This window comes from Sceloporus undulatus, chromosome 11 (genome assembly GCF_019175285.1).
Source record: "Sceloporus undulatus isolate JIND9_A2432 ecotype Alabama chromosome 11, SceUnd_v1.1, whole genome shotgun sequence".
Taxonomy (NCBI): domain Eukaryota; kingdom Metazoa; phylum Chordata; class Lepidosauria; order Squamata; family Phrynosomatidae; genus Sceloporus; species Sceloporus undulatus.
The window spans coordinates 3,341,073-3,359,633 of record NC_056532.1 but is presented as its reverse complement, the minus strand read 5'-3'; the positions used below and the strand labels follow the sequence as shown (position 1 = coordinate 3,359,633).

Below are 18,561 nucleotides of genomic sequence, written 5' to 3'. Positions count from 1 at the left end.
TATCTATCTATTACTTCATTGGTTATGGAAACCAACTGAGTGAATCGCACACTCTCGGCCCCAGATAGATTCTCCTTAGGGTCTCCATAGGTCCAAAAAGACTTGAAGTCACACAACAACCACTAATAAGTATTCTCCACTACACAAACCTTTCCCTGGATTCCCCCATCCCTCCCTTCCACAAAAAACATTTCCATCTGCAAGCAACCCTGGCCTCTGCCTCCTTTCCCAAACCTGCACAGAGCAAGCCGCTTAGGAAGGGTTTGTTGAACAACACCAGATCTGTTTCCACAGCGGGCTTGAATGCATTTAATAAGGCTGCTTCCCTAGGAGAGACGGGCTGCCTTTGTCTGTGCCGCTTCCAAAAACAGGCCAGGAGTTTTCCCTTTACATGGGAGTGAGATCTGGTTTCTTGTGCCGAATGCTGTGCTGCAGCCAGAAAGACGCACAATTGCTCCTGGCTTTGGGAATACAAACAGATTGGTGGGAGAGAGGGGATGGCTGTATGTCGGTGCTACTTTTTTGCTTTACCTTTATTCTTTTCACTAGAATGCAGAGCCCCACAAATGAGAGCCTGGCGCAAAAGTTGAATTGTCTATTCTTGTTGTGTGCCTTCAAGTCATTCCCAAGCATTGATTTCAGTCACTTCCATAATGCTTACTTGACCCCGAAGATGGTTTTCCTTGCATCTTTGCAACGACATGCAATGGTTATCCACCTTTGGTCCTCCAGTGGTTATCCACCTTTAGACTTCAGCTCCCAGAAACACAAGGCTGCTTGTGGGGGATTCTGGGAATTGAAGTCCAGAACATCTGAAGAACCAGAGAACCCCTGAAGAAGGAGGATTTTGAGGAGGATACCAGTGAAAGCTAGTGATCCCGATAAGCAACCTGATATGGAGCAAACCTCAAGCTTTGCTGCGTTGACCCCTAAGCTGGCTTATTTGTTTCAGACAAGGCTGTTCCATTTCACAAACCATTTGCCCTTGAGATGTCACTTGCAGAGACTCTGTGGGGTGGCCAGCGAACCCCGAAGCCTGACAACTCCATTGGAAATGGTTTCAAACTCCTGAAAGGCAGAAGAAATTAGGAGAGATGCGCAAGGGTTTGCGTTTGCGTTTGGCAACAAAACGGCATTTGGCAAGAAAGCCGACCCGGCTGATCAAAAGGATTGCAGCGCAACCATCCTTCAGTTTTTCTACTCCTTCCAATTTTACAGTACGGTTTGTTGACTTTTACCACATGGCCTCGAACCACTACTAAAAAGGATACACTTGAAAGGTATATTTTAGGCGGCGATCCATACTAATAGGCATATTTGCAGAGAAAATGAAAACTGAAGTGCATTTTTAAAAATACAATATATGTGCGGGGAGTACGCAAAAACCGATGCAGTGTTTCAGGGTAAGCTGCATGCAAAATGTGCATTTTGGGGACATGGTGTAGTGGTTTGAGCATTGGGCTCGAACAGGGTTTGAATCCCAGTTTAGCCAGTAGGAGCGGGAGGAAGAGGTGGGATCTTGCTTTTCCCAGTTGGCTCAAGCAAAAGCAGGCCTCTCCTAACTTGTTTCCTCCTTATTTAGCCAACGTGACCATGCTCTGGTGTTGCTGGGCCACACATGTTCTGTTTTCATCTGTGAGATGTCGGCGGGTACAGTTCATGACCGTAGCGCATGATGTAACACTAGTCGCACAAGGGAACACTCCGGTAACTGTAATGTAACTACACAAGCGTTGTTTTACACTCTGCACCAGCGAACGGGATCTTGGCCTTTGGTGGTGGTGGTGTTAACTGCCCTTGAGTCAACTGCAACCCATGGCAATCCTATGGATTAAACATCTCCAAGATCCCCTGTCCTCCACTGCTCTGCTTAGTTCTTGCCTGTGTCCTCCTCGATTGAGTCCAAATATTTGGTGTGTGGTCTTCTCTCTTTCTACCACCCTCTACCTTTCGTAGCATTATTGTCTTTACTAGTTGTCTTTACTAGTGATCCATATCTTCTTATAATGTGGCCAGAGTGAGACTCAGGCCTGTTCCAGACTGCCAAAATAAAGCTGCTTCGGGTCTCTTTGGAAGTATGCTATTTAAATGGTCTTAAGAGTCCGGAGGTCGTGTCAAAGCCACACTCCATTCCTAAGCACTGGAGGGCAGCTTTGGTGCAGCTTCCGGACTCTTAGGGTGCATGCATCATTTAAACAGCATACCTCCAAAGAGACCTGAAGCAGCTTTATTTTGGCAGTCTGGAACAGGCCAATGTTTGATCATCTTGGCTTTCAAGATTTCAGGCTTGATCTCTTTATGGACCCATTTCTTTGTCTTTTGGGGATCCTAAGTCCTCTTCTCCAGCGCCACAGCTCAAATGAGTTGATTTCCTTTCTGCTTCCTTTATTGTCCAGATCTCGCATCCGTACATGGCGATGGGGAATGCCATTGCTTGGACGATTCTGACTTTAGTGCTCAGTTGTATAACTTTACTCTTCATGATCTTGTTCTTTCATACCTACAATTCCCATTCTTAATCATCTTCTCATTCTTCTTCTGGTGATGAGGATTAAGTGGCTTGGAAGGTTCTAACTTTAGTGCGCAGTTGTACATCTTTAGACTTTAGGATCTCGTCTAGTTCTTTCATGGCTGGCCTTCCCGTTCCTAGTCTTCTTCTTGAGCCCAGTATCCATTCCAATGAATGTTTCATCCTAGTTATGGGACCTCTTTCACTCTTTCGTTTTCCTCATTATCTAGGTTGAATGTATGCAGATCCTCCATGGTCCTTATTTGTGTTTTCTTTATGTTCAACAGCAAGCCTGCCTTTGCACTTTCATCTTTGACCTTCCTTAGCAATTGCTCCAAGTCCGTCATGTATTACGGGTGTCATCCACGTATCTAAGATTGTTGGTGTTCCTTCTGCCTATCTTCACTCTCCTTTTTTTGCTGAACCTTAGCCGAAGCCCCAAAGTCTCTCCTCAGAGCAACCAGCCCCGAATCTTGGCGCTCTCCCATTTCGCCTTGTACCCTCAACGGGTCGAAACTCTGCGCAATCCGTTGTTGGCTCTCTTTCCAGGCTTTAACAGGAACCATACGCAACGAAACAATTTGTGAATGGAAGATTATCTACGGTATTTGTCACTTTTCTCTCCCTCCTCCTCCTCCTCCTCTCCCCGCTATTTTCTTTCGGGGAGGAATATGACGCTGCGTGGATTTGAGCGTTTTCTCCGGGCCTCCGTCTCCTTGGCAGAAAGCGACCGCCTATAAAAACCATTCCCCAGAACAGCTGCTGGGAGAGAAAGGCTCTTTTGATATGTCATCTCCTCCTTGCTTCCCAAGCCACTAATCACTCCTTTTGCTGACCCGAACCAGAGCAATTATACATCCTGGTTATTGTAAACGGACCACAAAACACCAGGCATACCTTCGGGTGATGTCATGTCTAGACGCACCGCTCAGGTATAAATTATCAAGAGAGAAAAAGTAGCTTGTTTGGTGGTAGAAGCCGTAAAAAAAAAAACCCCAACAACCCCAATCCCTTAACAAGATATTTTTTGTGTCTCTCTCGTGTGCCGTCCTCTCTCAAACACAGGCCTGTCCGTTGCACGCTGCGCGGATTCTCCGCCGCCGCTTGCTTTGGGGAAGAGGAGGTCCCGAAACTGGAATCCCAACCTCTGTTTTCTTCCTTTAGCTCAGTGATGGTGATCCTTTTACAGACCGAGTGCCCAAACTGCAACCCAGACCCCACTTATTTATTGCAAAGTGGCACGTCCCTCTGGCTTTCTAGTAAGAAACTCTGGCAAACTTTGTGCTTGGGCGACAGCATGTGTGCCCACAGAGAGGGCTCTGAGTGCCACCTCTGGCACTCATGCCATAGGTTCGCCATCACTGCTTTAGCTCCTTCATTTCCCATTAGGACGGGGTTTCTCTTGAGGCTAGAAGGGCTCCAAGGGCCAGATAGTCCAATGCCCTTATATTATTATTGTTGCTATTATGATTATAAATGACAATTTTATGACATTTCATGGACTTGCTAAAAGAAGAAAGCGGTCAGTGTCCACACTGCGAACCTGTAACATCTTCGTCCCTCTCCTGCCAATGTATTTGTTGCTTGCTTGGAGAACTTTTTGGAGCAAGGCAGGAAATGGGGGGTGGGTTTGGTTTGCATTTTTCTAAAGAAGAAGGGATAGTGTTGCAAAATGCACCATGAGCCCCCTTCTTCCAGAAGGAATTTAATCCCTCTCTCCTTGATTTTTTTCTTTTAAAGAAAGAACTTTTATGCTCCGGAGGCAAAGGCTTCTGTTTCCACATGAGAGAGCGAAAGAGTGAGAGACGGTGCGGATGAGAAAGAGAGAATTTACTGTGTCTCAAATGGATGCACTAACTGAAAGGATAACAGTCCTTTTTTATAATAGCAACCTCAATCCACCAAATAGTAATACTTTCCTTGGTCCAACCCAAAATGCACAGTATACATGTTGCAAGCTTTCAAAGCTCCACTGGCTTCTTTGTCAAGGAAAGGTGTTAAAAAATCATACAGAAGAAAGGAGAAAGGGACAATGTTAGGGGTCAGAGGCCTACATTTTGTCATGATGATGTTGTTGTTCTCAAGATGATGGCATTCATGGAGGCAGAGGCCGTTCCTCTTTTTTGGCTCTGTGGGTTTTGGGAGACAAAGAGTCCAAAGAGTCCTAAAGTATTTAAACAGGGCTATCATATCACCTCTTAATCTTCTCTTCTCCAAGCTAAACATCCCCAGCTTCCCAAGTCTCTCCTCATGCTTCATGGTTTCCAGACCCTTCACCATTTTAGTCGCCCTCCTTTGGAAGCGCTCCAGCTTCTCAACATCCTTCTTGAATTGTGATGCCCAGAACCGTATTCCAGGTGAGGCCTGGCCATATATAAGTTGACCTCATGTATAAGTCGAGGGCAGGTTTGGGGACCAAAATTATGTATCTTGATACAACCCATGTATAAGTATAGGGTAAAACTTATGGGCATGCAACAAAGGATGTAAAGAACGAGGGAAAGGAAAATGATCATAGAATTGTAGAGTTGGAAGAGACCACAAGAGCCATCCAATCCAACCCTCTGCCATGCAGGAACTCTCAATCAATGCACCCCCGACAGAAATGATGCCCAAGAATGCTGCTATTTCCCCATCCAAACATTCAAAAAGGCCAGAAGGAGCTCCACAGTGGAGAGAAGAGAGGAGGTTCTTTTAGGTTCTCCTGAGATGGACTAAGCTCTTACTTTTTGCCGCTCTCCCCAGAGAGAGAGAGATGGATCCTATTTTGAATGAAGGTACAGCACTTGCATTGATAAGTCAACCCAGGTTTTTGGGGTCAGTTTTTTGACTCTGATTTCTAGACTCATACATGAGTATATACAGCAATCTCTCTCCTCTCTTCCTCACTTCTCTGCCTGACCTCCCTTGCGCTCAGCGAAGGCCAAGCCTGATCCTCACCCGAGAGCACCATCTCTTTGTTAGGGAAAGCGTAGAAATGAATGGGGCAGGCCCCTGATTCCAGCCTCAAAAGCCTCAATTACATCCTGGAATCCATTAAGTCCCGCTCAGGAGGAAACCCAAGTCTGTATCGTGAAATAAAAGACATCCTGGAACCTATTACGGGGCTCTCTCTTGGAGAACAAGACAAAGGGAACGCGAGGAAGGACGCTAGAAGATGGACGGCTCTAATAAATGATGTGTTGGCATCTCTTTCTCCCCCCCCCCCCGACGTCGTGGATTAACAACAGATGTATTACACGAATGTCTATTTCTCTGTTAATCTAAAACAACTGCATTGCTGTTAGGGACAGGGATTGTGTTGATGGAGCGCCTTCCACCTTGATCTCCAACCCTGGTTGCAGGAGGTGGATGCCAAGCTTGAGAAAATAGGATTGGAAGGAAGCGGGGGCCAAAAGGACGTGTGATTTCGCTGCCCAGGAGAGGAATTTACATGTTTAAGCCTCTCGCTTGAGGCTTAGAAGCGAGTCACTTTTCTTCATCCTTCTCCACCTCTTTGCAGAACCGAGAACGATGTGATGCTTCCCCAGACCTGGCTGGCAACGTCTTCCATTAATATGAAGTCGAAGGCTTGCATTGCCGGCATCCATAGTTTTTTTTTGTGGGTTTTTCGGGCTGTGTGGTCATAGAATCATAGAATCATAGAATCATAGAGTTGGAAGAGACCACTAGGGCCATCCAGTCCAACCCCCTGCCATGCAGGAAATCCAAATCAAAGCATCCCTGACAGATGGCCATCCAGCATAGAATCATAGAAATGTTCCAGAAGAGTTTATTCCTGACGTTTCGCCAACCATCTGTGTTTGGCATCTTCAGGGAATGTACCCCACTCTCTTCCATGCCAGCATTCTCTGAAGATGCCAGCCACAGATGCTGGCGAAACATCAGGAATAAACTCTTCTAGAACATGGACACATAGCCTGAAAAACCCACGAAACACTATTCCATTAATAGTTTGCACAGTCCTACTGTGATTTAGTAGGGTTTTTTTTCCTTAGAGGGTCAGACCATTTTGGAAATGGCTACTGGGAGGGCGTCAGGGACCAGTTCTCCCTTGCAAACCTTCCCGAAACCAAAATGTGCTTATTTTCCTCCATATCCCAGCCCAAAGGGCATCATATCACAATGTCAGGTTGTCATTTTGGACGGAACATGAAGGAAACAGAAGGGATTGGGTGCAATTTGGGAGCCTTTGTGTGTTTTCACCCATTTGGTGGTCATTAGGTGTGATTTTGTGGGTCAGTTTTTGCAAAAAGGATATATCTTTATAGGGCAGTTGAAGGATTCAAGGGATGCATGTAGTGTCTGTAGGCTTGCAACTGGCCTATAGGCCACTCTTTCCCCACGTAAAATGGACCTCGAAGAGACCCCAAGGGGCATCCAATCCAACTCCCTTCTTCTGCCATAAAGGAAGACACAAGCCTGTGACAGATGGCCATCCAACCTGTTCAAAAACCTCCAAAGAAGGAGACTCCAGCATCTTCCACTGTCAAATAGCCCTTACTGTCAGGAAGTTCTTCCTAATGTTTAGGTAGAAACTCTTCTTCTGTAGTTCAAATCCATTGCTCTGGATCCTAGTCTCTGGAGCAGCAGAAAACAAGCTTTGCTCCATCTTCAATGTGACATTCCTTCAAATACTTAAACAGCACTGTCATGTTACCTCTTACCCTTCTCTTCTCCAGGCCAAACATACCCAGGTCCCTAAGTCTCTCCTCATAGGGCTTTATGGATTCCAGACCCTTCACCATTTTGGTCGCCCTTCTCTGGTCTTGCTCCAGCTTGCCAACATCCTTGATTTGTGACACAGTGTTCCAGATGAGACCTGGCCAAAGCAGAAGAGATTGGTACTGTTACTTCCTTCAATCACTGTATTCCTATTGACGCACTCTAGAATTGCATTGGCCTTTTTAGCTGCTGCATCACACTGTTGGCTCGGGATTGTTCCAACACAATGCTACACGGGGCACAGCTTTGCTTCTTCCTCTCTTCTGCAGCCTGTGGCTTTAAATAAAACAGCCCCAAAACAAAACCTGGTTTGCCTTTCATCTTAAGAGGCGCTGCACGGAAACGGGGATGCAACTTAATTTACCTCAAGCTGTTCCTCGGCTTTTCCTACCTGCGGCGTTCATGGTGGGATATCAGCGCATTGCGAGGTTTCAAATGCGGGGACAACCGATGGAAAAACATGCATCCCTGGATGTTAGCGGTGTCTTTCCTCCTTTTCTGGGGGTGCTTTTTTAAACCCGTTCGTCGACCTTTGAAGTTGGGCGGCCTGCTTTTCCCGCCCCTCCTCTTTCGGGTCCCGACTCCATCCCGCAGCCCAAACCTTTTCCCATTTTGATCTCTTGATGGGAGTTCATGAACTGGTTGCTAAGGGTTTCTGTGATGTTAGACATCTGGGAATAACCCTAATCAAATAAACCGCTGACTCAGTTTTGCTGGATAAACCCAGACGGGTGAATTATTAGCTTTGACATCATGGTGTATTTATTTTTTCCTTGCGCTTGCCTGTCTCCAGTGAAACAGACCCCTTCTGACGGAGGGAGATGGTTTTCAGCCCAGGCGGCTCGCGGGGCCATGTTGCTGTCATATCAGGCTTCTGCTCAAGGAGGGCCTGGCCAGTTTTCCAGATAGGGATTGCCAGCCGGAGGAGTTACAAGGCCTCCTTACTAATTTTAAGTATGAACATAGTTGGCCCTCCACAGCTGCAGCTTCAACGTTTGCGGATCTGGATATTTGTGGTTTTGATTAATATGTTCTCTTTAGGAATCTCTGAGTTCTCCGGTGCAACTCTGCCAGACGGTGACCATAGAGTTGTGCTGGGGAACCTAGACCTTCCTAGAAAAATACCACTTCTCAGGCATTATGTAGGTCCTCCTTCATGATTCTGTGGTCAAATTCTGACAGATGTTGACAGTCGAGTTGCATTGGAGGACCTGGAGATTCCTAGGCCTGTTCCAGACTGCCAAAATAAAGCTGCTTGGGGTCTCTTTGGAGGTATGCTATTTAAATGACGCATGGGTCCTAAGAGTCCAGAGGTCGCGCCAAAGCCACACTCCATTTCTAAGCACTGAAGGGCAGCTTTGGTGCAGCTTCCGGATTCTTCTGATGCATGCATCATTTAAACAGCATACCTCCAAAGAGACCCCAAGCAGCTTTATTTGGGCAGTCTGGAACAGGCCCTAGAGAGGTGTTCTCATAGGTAAAAAGAGTAGTGCTTTTTGATTTGCGTGTTTTCCACATTCACAGGGGTCCTTCACCCCAACCCCATCGAATATGAAGGTCCCACTGTAGTGGTGGGAGCACCAGCCAATGTATTATAGTGGTTTGAGCATTGATCATGACTCTTGAGACCAGGGTTTGAATCTATGCTCAGCTGTGGTAACCCACTCTTTGAGCTTGGACATGCCATACTCTCTCAGCTTCAGAATAGTAGAATCATAGAATCCTATACAGACCCCAAGGGATATCCAGTCCAACCCCCTTGTGCCATGCAGAAATACACAATCAAAGCACTCTTGACAGATGGCCATCAATCCTTTGCTTAAAAACCTCCACAAAAGGAGACTCCACCACACTCCAAGGGAATGTCTTCCACAAGCGAACACCTCTTACTATTAGGGACCATTTCCTAATGTTGAGGTGGAATCTCTTTTCCGGTAGCTTGCATCCCTTGCTCCGTGTCCTAGTCTCTGGTACGTCAGAAAACAAATGTGCTCCATCCTCAATATGACATCCCTTCCATTTTTAAACAAGGCTGTCGCATCACCCTTAACCTCCTCCTCTCCAGGCTAAACATCCCCAGCTCCCTAAGCTGCTCTTCATAGGACATGGTTTCCAAACCATCATTTCAGAAAGTAGAAGAAGCCCTCTTGCGAGAGTCAGCATGGATCAGTTCTGGGCACCTCAGTTTCAGAAGGATAGACAAGTTGGAGCAGGTCCAGAGAAGGGCAACAAGGATGATCGGAGGAATAGGGTACTATATGAGTACCTTATGGATTTTCATGGCTGAGTGACGATTCGAACCCTAGTCTCCCAATGGATGTACTGTATGTCTAATGGGTTGAAGGTTAGTCACTAGGGTCGATCCCACTGCAGTGCAATAACTCATGTTGTCACCTCCAAGATGTCTGGGACAAATCCCAGTCACTCCCTCTGCTAGCCAGGTAGTCTCAATGTATGATAGCAGGTGACCATTTCAATCTGTCTGTCCATCCGTCCGTCCGTCCATCCATCCGTCCATTTATATTATATACAAATCTGGCTAAGAAAGATTTTAAATAAATACAGAACTGCAAAGCAATCTGGTCAAAGAACAGAGCAAACTGTATCTCCGTCCATTAAAAGAACAAGGGTCACGCTGTTCACCTGGTTAAAGGAATAAGAGTTGACGACTACTCCGTTGTGGTTAAATGGATGAATTCCCTCATTAAGGCTGTAACCTTCAACCCATTAGACATACTTATTTTCCTCAGGCATTTGGACATTACTTCTGGCCCAACGGTTGCGGACTCCTTCTGGGGTGTTAATCCTTGTTTGTGTATATTACCAGTGAGCCGTAAAATATCATCATAGTTTAATATCATGCCCCAGGCCCAGTTGGTGGTTAAGAGCAAGCCAGTGCAACGTAGTGGCTTGAGTGTTGGGCTTGGACTTTGGGAGACTAGGGTTCGAGTCGTCACCCAGCCATGAAAATCCATAAGGTAGTTTTGGGCAGCTTCAGGGGAAAGCAATGGCAAACCTTGCCTAAGCAAACTGTGTCAAGAAAACCCTAGAGGAGATGCATAGACAGCAAAAGACGATAATGCTTGGTAAGGTAGAAGGCAGAAGACAATAGGAAAAGAGGAAAAACACATTCCAGATGTTTGGACTCAACCAAGGAAGCCATGGATCTGAGCCTACAAGACCTGAGCATGAGGATAGGGAGACTTTGAGATCTCTCATTCATAGGGTGGCCATAATTCAAGTTGACTTGACACCAGTTTAACAACAAACTTTACCTACTAAATCCAACTACGATCACTTGGGACACTTGGCCCTCCATATCCATGGATTCTGCATGCATGAATTCAACCATCCATGGCTTGGAAACATTACCCCCACCAAATAAAATCCAAAAAGCAAACCTTGAGTTTGCAATTTTCTATTAGGAACACCATTTTACCTTCTTGTTGGATAGTGGCGTATATGAAAAACCCGCACAGTTTTGGAAGCGAACGTTAGTGATCCTACACCTTTGAGTTGGCCCAGTAAAGATATTGCCACTGGATGGATTTTGCGACGGTGAGGTTTGTCATGTGCTTTTGTTACTCTTTGACATGTCAGATGGATTTGGGGGCGCATCAGGTGTTCTACTTCTTTTTGTGGCTTTGTTCATTGGAAGATTTGAAGAAAGTCCAGAAGAAGAAAAAGAGGCTTTTTTCCAAGCTCAGCAAAGGGACACCTGACACTCAGTTTGGAAACTCTGCCAGGTTAGCCGAAAAGCAACACTAGACTCTCAAGAACAAATGGAAAGAGTAGCTTGATGATGCATTGCCTTGGCTGCGCTCCGTCGTTGTGCTCAATAGTTTGGAAGTGATTTAATCTTTGAGCTTAATTGAATTGAAGGTGTCATGTTCAAAGATAACCGGACACGCATGGCTTTGGCAATGGCTCGCTCGGCAGTCACTGAAATGTTTATTTTGGGGAGGGTACATTTGGCGGGGGACACGGCAGCATAATTCGATTGTGGACTAGTTTAATTTCTGGTTATCGCACGCGTGGAATCAATCCCTGCTTTCGCTTTCTCTTTCCAGGCAAGGTTTGCACCAGGACTGTTTCTGATATTTTATTTCCCTTTCTATCTATGCATGCGGAAGAGCTGAGCAAGGTTGGGAAGTGTTGGAGCTTAGTGGCAGAGCGCATGGTTTGCGCACAGGATCCACAGTATAAGGCTTGGCAACACTCCTTGCTGAAATACTTGAAGGATTCCCATCTGTTAATGTACAGTTGTAGTAAGCAATACACTGAGCAGTTGGCTAAAGACATCTGTGTGTCATATCCTGTGAGTTTCCTCACATCCGTACTTTGCATTTAGCATGTTTTGTCTTGGGATTAGAAGATAAAAAAAAAGGATAAACTGAGACTTGTTGTTGTTATTTGCTGTTAAGCCCAGGTTGGTGTATGCTGACCCTATCAATGAGAGACCCCCAAAAGCAACAGGCCTGCTCAGGTCTTGCAAATTCAGGGCAACCATGATTCCTTTCAGAGAACTCATCCACCCATAGTGCAGTTACCTTCTTTTCCCACAACCTTTCGCTTTTGTTGTTGGCGTTGTTGCGTGCCTTCAAGTCGTATCCGACTTATGGCGACCCTAAGGCAACTCTGTCATAGGATTTTCTTGGCAAGATTTGTTCAGAGCGGGTTTACCATTGCCCTCCTCTGAGACTGAGAGAGAGTAGGTTTTCATGGCAGAGCTGGAATTCAAACCCTGGTCTCCAGAGCCATAGTCCAATGCTCAAAGCATTTCAGTAAACCCCCTCAAATCCAATGTGAAGTCGAAGGCTTTCATGACCTGCATCCATAATCTTTGCTGGGCTTTTTGGGCTTTGGGGCCATGTTCTAGAAGAGTTTATTCCTGATGTTTCGTCTGCATCTGTGGCTGGCATCTTCAGAGAATGCTGGCATGGAAGAGAGTGGGGTACATTCTCTGAAGATGCCAGCCACAGATGCAGGCGAAACGTCAGGAATAAACTCTTCTAGAACATGGCCACAGAGCCCGAAAAAACCACAAAAGACCCTTAAAATCCACCATTTTGGGACAAAGGCAGGATATAAATCCCATAAATAAATAAATGGATAAGTGCCTTGTGTTAAGCGGGGCCTCCTTGGCTTGGTTATGAGATCTTCTCCTCGCAAAACCACATTCTCTGTCCGTCATGCGATAACTCCTCCATTGGCCTCCCTTTTGCTCAGAGGCATTAAACCCATGCATCCTTTGACCGTGCCAGTGTGCTTCAAATGCCTTGTGATGGAACCGAGTTAATTGGCTTAAGCATTAACATTTAGGTTTTTGGTATGTAACCTATGGGCGGCCGCTGCATGCATGCGCAGGAAAGCAGCAGAGAGTGAAATCTCAAGAATACCTTCTCATTCCCACTTGATTCTTGGATGGCAAAAATAGGTTGGCGAGAAGAAGGGGGGGATGGAAATGAGAAATAGTGGGCAGGGGTTTGTCTTATCTCCTCTATTTTCGATTTAAAACGAGCGAGGTGTTAAATTTTTAACCAAATGTCCACTTTTTTTGCAGGTTTGCAGCTTTTATATTATTGCCAATGGGAATGCCATTGGTTGTTATGATGGGCAGAGATTGTGGATGGTCCCATAGTTTGTATGCAATCAGCCCTCACATTGACTTTAGTGGAAGCGTTCTTTTCCTTCTCCTTCTGCCATTTTTTCCTGCTGGTCAGAGGTGGCCCAACTGGGCGAGGATGGACCAAAGGTCCATCTCAGCATAAGGCAGCACCCTCTGTTTCCCATTCACAGCCCAGCACACTAATGTCTTACACAGTTATAGCTTTCCAGTCTGCACTCTTAATCCATCCCATATGCATTTTGTCATTGCTTGCCCACTGCTCCGAATTAAACATCTGACGCACTTGTTATCGGGGAGATCTCCCCTTAATTTATCACTCTGCAGAATGTCTAAGCCTTCAGCTCCGTCCTGGCATAGGTTCTTCCTTGCATTATTGATGTGGGGACTTCATGCCAAAGCGAGCCTGACTCCGGCTTGCTGATGCTTATCCTCACCCTGATGCTGAAGCAGCCAAATCTGGCGGGATCCTCATCGCTAACAAGTGTTAAACTCGGGCGCACAAAATGATATATGTTGTAGCAACACTCAAACAAAATGAATACAGTCGGCCCTCTGTATCCACGGGTTCTGCATCCACAGATTCAACCATCCACAGCTTGAAATCAGTGGATGCTCAAATCCCACTAAATACAGTGCTGTCCATTATATAAAATGCCATATAATGGATGCCATTGTATTTTATGGGACTATATATATACACACACATATATACGCAGTCACCTCTCTGTTTTTGCAGACTTGAAGTCCGCATCCTTCGCTCGTTCGTGGGTGGCAAATGGAGGGAGACAAAATGAGGTGCCCACCGCCATTCAAGACAATGGCGCTTGAATATAGGTGAATGTCCATTTTTGTGGAAGGGGGGTCCGGAACGGATCCCCCACGAAAATGGAGGAATGACCATATATATATATATATATATATATATATATATATATATATAGGTGAGGGGGGGAATATGTATATATAAAAATCACTCTGCTCTACATCTGAAGAAGTGGGTTTCTATCCTATCCACGAAAGCTCATGCAGAAATAAACCTCAGTTAGCCTTAAAGGTGCTTCCACATTTCCTTTCGCTCCTCTCCCTTCCTCCTTTTTTATGTGGCAAGAGACTAACATGGCTACTTCTTTGAAATCTTTCTATATGTGTATATGTATTAAATGAACAATCTTTAAAAAACGAAAGGCATCCGTGGTATTACTCGCAGGAGGGAGCTCATTGGGTCTTTGTAGAGCCTTCATACTTTGTGGAGTAACATCACAACAGTTGTTTCATTCTTCTTCCGGAAGCCTTCTCCATCCCAGTCCTCCTCCTTTTAGTCCCAGTTGCACCATTAGCTTTCCTCTTTTCCCGTTCCGTTCCCCTGGCGGATCCAAGCGCCTTGCCAGACATCAGTTGTTGCCGATCTGGTGCACTTTGCCTCCTTTTTTGGTCTGGTTCTTTTCGGTTTGGAAGGGGCACCGCAACACTTCTGTGGCCTGAACTATTGCAAACATATTGCAAGCATATGCGCTTGGCATGGGGGATTTTTCTTTTTTATGCATGCATAACAATAAACCTAATACTGAAAACCACATTAAAAAAAAGTAGGGGAAAAAATCGTACTCGCTAAGAGTTCAAAACTATTCTTTTTAGGAGTGGAAGAAAGCATACTTCTTGCAAGACAGATAACTGGCAGGCTGTTTATAGTAGAAAGCCAAGAACCCTCATTGTATTGGTGGAGCATCAAGTTTGCCAGGCATAGCATTATGTTCCTGACATCCTCTATGTGGGCATTCAGTCTTCCGGTTGCCAGGATGGGCACTGCCTCCAATGCCCATTCAGTGACTAGGCAAAGATGAAGGTAGACAAGCAACTGGTTGCATTCCTACAGTCAACCTTAGGAACAAGGCATCATGATATTCTCTGGGGTTTGGTTCCAGGACCCTCATGGATAGCAAAATCCATGGATACTTAAGTCACACTGTATACAGTGGGTTAGCAAAACCGTGCCCCTTATATAAAGTAGCAAAATCAAGGTTTGCTTTCTGGAATTTGGGGAAGGGGGTGACATTGTCAAGCCTCGAATGATTGAATCCATGAGTGCAGAATCCATGGATATGGAGGGCTGGAGAGGTTAGTGCGGCACACTCCTTGCTATCTTTCTCTAGGCTATCAAAAGGTGGATCTCCATTGATTAGAATACTCTGAGATGATGCTCTTGAGAATGCTGGCCCCAAAGCTGCTCTGACTTCTCCTGTTATCTGCTCATGCCATTGTGATGCTGGGCAGTTGTCTACACAGAACCCCTTACTATGAGGTATCAGATACTTCAGATGTGCATTGGGAACTTCCAAACTGAATGCAGATGTGCCTCCTCAGACCAAAATGCTCAGTCCTTTCCATAAGGGAATCCACATATGCTTAAGCCAACGAGAGCATCCTAGTCATTATTTGTGTCGCGGCGGTATTTTGTGTCATTCTCTCTTTCGCTTTACGCTCAATCCAGTCTTCTCTGCAAATACAGAGCCGTTCCATCGAGCCCCAAAATCCAATTTTTTAAAATAAAACAAATAAACGGTGAAAACAGTTACCCGGCGTAAAGGGAATCGCATCCAGATGAAGGCATTCCTGTGGAGCATTCAGGGTAAAACAAATTGCGCAGCCTTTCCAGAAAACACAGAGCCTTCCTTTGGAGACCAAAGCAAAGGCTCTTTAAAAAGCCATCACGATCCACATCCATCTCCTTAATGTAAAATCTTGTTTATTGTTCAGAGGATTGAAAAGCCAGCCTCATTAAATCAGAATTGTTAAACAGTTTGTGTGATGGAAACCTCAAAGGGGAGAGAGGAAACAAAAGCCGACGAAACCAGAGCGAGCCGAAGGTTGAGTAAGAAAGGGTGTTAGTTGGGCGAATCCATTAATCCATGGGATCTAATGGCTTTAAAACAGCAGAGAGATAAGGAGCCATATTCTGTTGCCATTTTATGCGTGCAAAAGTTTCCCCGTGAAAGCGGCTAGACGTTTTTGTCCAAAGCAAACTGTCGGCGTCAGATATGTAAAGATTCATAAGTTGTGTCCTTGTGGGCAAGAATAAATAACGTGACCATTTTTCCTTGGCGTGAAATAAACTACAGTTTTCGAAGACGGTTTGCGGAGGGCGGCCAGAGTTAGTGTGGTGTAATGGCTTGAGTCTTGGACTATGGAAGGGCAGCATTCAAGTCTCCTCTCATGGAAATCCATTGGGCGATCTTGCGCGAGTCACCATCTCTCAGCCTTGGAGAAAGGCAATGGCAACTTGGAAATGAGTTGAAGGCACACTTCCGACGAAGACTGTGTGGGATGTGCGCTGGTGTACAGTGGGCAATGCAGTGCTCTAGGTAAGGACACCACATGCACAACCTGACTTCCACAAACTTGGACCGAATGCGCTGTTTCGTGTCGGAGAACAACGTCCAACTGTTTCTCTCGAGGAACCAATACTTGCGTATGTTGCCAAGAGGATGCCTTGGGTTGGCCAAGGTTGCCACCATTTTCCTTCTGCGATGTCTCCCAAAAAGTTCCAACTCTCATGGAGCAATGGGTTTTGTAATACATTGTGGCATCACTGACAGAGAAGGCTAAGTATTTCATCAATCTACAAATCCCAGGGTCCCATAGCATTGAGCCATGCCAGTCAAAGTGGTGCCAAGCTGCATTCATTCTGCAATGTAGATGCAGCCTTTGGAGAAAACCCCGGAGAAAAGGAAGAACGAGGAGGAAAAGGAGCCAATTTATAGCCCTCTCTTTATATCCCAAGGACCCCAAGACAGCGTACAATAAAATCAGTTTAAACAGTTTAAAACAGTTAAGGGTAATTTAAACAGACTTAAAAGCGTATTAAACTATTTGACAAGTTTTTAGAAAAGGATACTTTCCAACCGGTTAAAGCAGTTGAAGACAATTTAAAACTTTGGATGAAGATTGGCTTTCCCAGATGTTGAACTCAGCTGTAACCTCTCTCTCTCTCCTCCTCACATAGGATTCCCTTGTTAGTTTATTTTGGAGCCTTAAGACTTAAAACGTTTTATTAAAAGAAAAGACTGTACTTGGTCTGCTGTTGCTTTGTTGCTGGGTGTTAGAAGCTACCATTTGCTCCGAAAGAGCAAGAGATTGCTTCCTTGGGAACCCTCTCGGAGCTACAGAGAACTGGATACATCTTTGGCGCAAAGGAGGTCCGGGAGAAGGAAATGAAGAAAAACAATTTGGCTAATCACGCCTGGCTGGACCTTCTGGGTTCACGTCTCTGTGCATCACAGCTCTCAGCGCAAGCGTCTTGAAACAAGGTTGGCCTTGGATTTATGCCGCCCCGCAACCTTCCTTTTCCACCGTCAGTTAAGAAGGAAAGAACAAGAAGGAGGAATGAATCTCAGAATCCTAGAGTTGGAAGAGACCCCAGGGACCAAACAGTCCAAAGCTATTCAAAATACACCATGAAAGCCCCGCCGACAGATGGCCCTCCAACCTATTTAAACATCTCCAAAGAAGGAGAGACCACCATACTCCATAGTGGTCTATTCCACTATGCTTTTGCCATCAGGAAGTTCCTCCTAATGTTGAGGTGGAATCTTTTCCTGGAGCTTGCATCCATTGCACCATTGTCTCCTATTCTCTAGAGCAGCAGAAAACAAGCTTGCTCCATCCTTAGTATGACACCTCTTCAGATATTTAAGCTGGGCTATCATATCACCTCTTAACCTTCTCTTCTCCAGGCTGAACATCCACAGCTCCCTCAGTCTCTCCTCATAGGGCTCTATGGTTTCCAGACCTTTCCCCATTTTGGTCACCCTCCTCTGGACTTTGTCAATATTCCTCTTCAATTATGGTGCTGATGCTTGGACACAGTATTCCAGGTGGGCTCTTACCAAAGCATAATATGGCACTATTACTTCTCTTGATCTAGGCACTGGCAATGGCACTCCATGCGCAACAGTGCTTCTTCAGCCATGGACATTCCACAACAGACAAGTCCAACACTTCCTGGAAGAATTTGCACATGCCTGACACACCAACAATGTGCCGAACCCCAAATGGAAACAACCCAAAAAATATTTTCACGGTACCTCTAGCAACATATCCTCAGGATTTAGATACTCATTCATGCGTGTGTTCCAAATATTCCGACATTAGTAGATACCGTTATCGGATGGACATCAAATAAACATTGGATGAAATCAGAAGATGTGTATTTCCTACCAACGCCTTCTGAAGCTCGCCAAGTTAAGTGCGTACCTAGGGCTGCTTTGTGAAAGCGTGTCATTCTTCTCTAGGAGCGAAATATTTTAGTTCTTAGGCATGGTGACTATATCAGGGACAATGTTTTCTGTTCATAGGGGAAATCTGGATTGTCCATCCCTCCAAGACGCATGCGTTTTGTCTCCCGTTCCTGCACACTTTCCCCAGCGAGAGTGCATTCCTATCCAATGTGTGAAATATTGGAACTACACAAGGGGAGCCAGTTCCTGGCGCAAACCTGTGTTTACCTTGGAGACCTGCAGCAACATCGCTCAGTTGCTTTGCCTACATTTGGGATCTTCTCTCCAAACAGACATCGTTGGAGGGACCAAGTCTCAAAGCCTGGCCTTCCTTACCTTTCGCTCCGTTCTCTGCAAGATCAGAAGCGAACAACTGATGACGTGGACAAGCTGCTTGGTAAGGTGAGGAAGACAACTTGCCCTCT

The 18,561-nt window shown here is 45.5% G+C and overlaps 1 protein-coding gene across 6 annotated transcripts in view; it reads left to right on the top strand.

Annotated features, from left to right (window-relative positions):
* Positions 1 to 18,561, top strand: part of COL26A1 (collagen type XXVI alpha 1 chain) — an 80,343-nt gene that overhangs the window by 27,829 nt on the left and 33,953 nt on the right. The gene's annotated exons all lie outside the window — the stretch shown is intronic.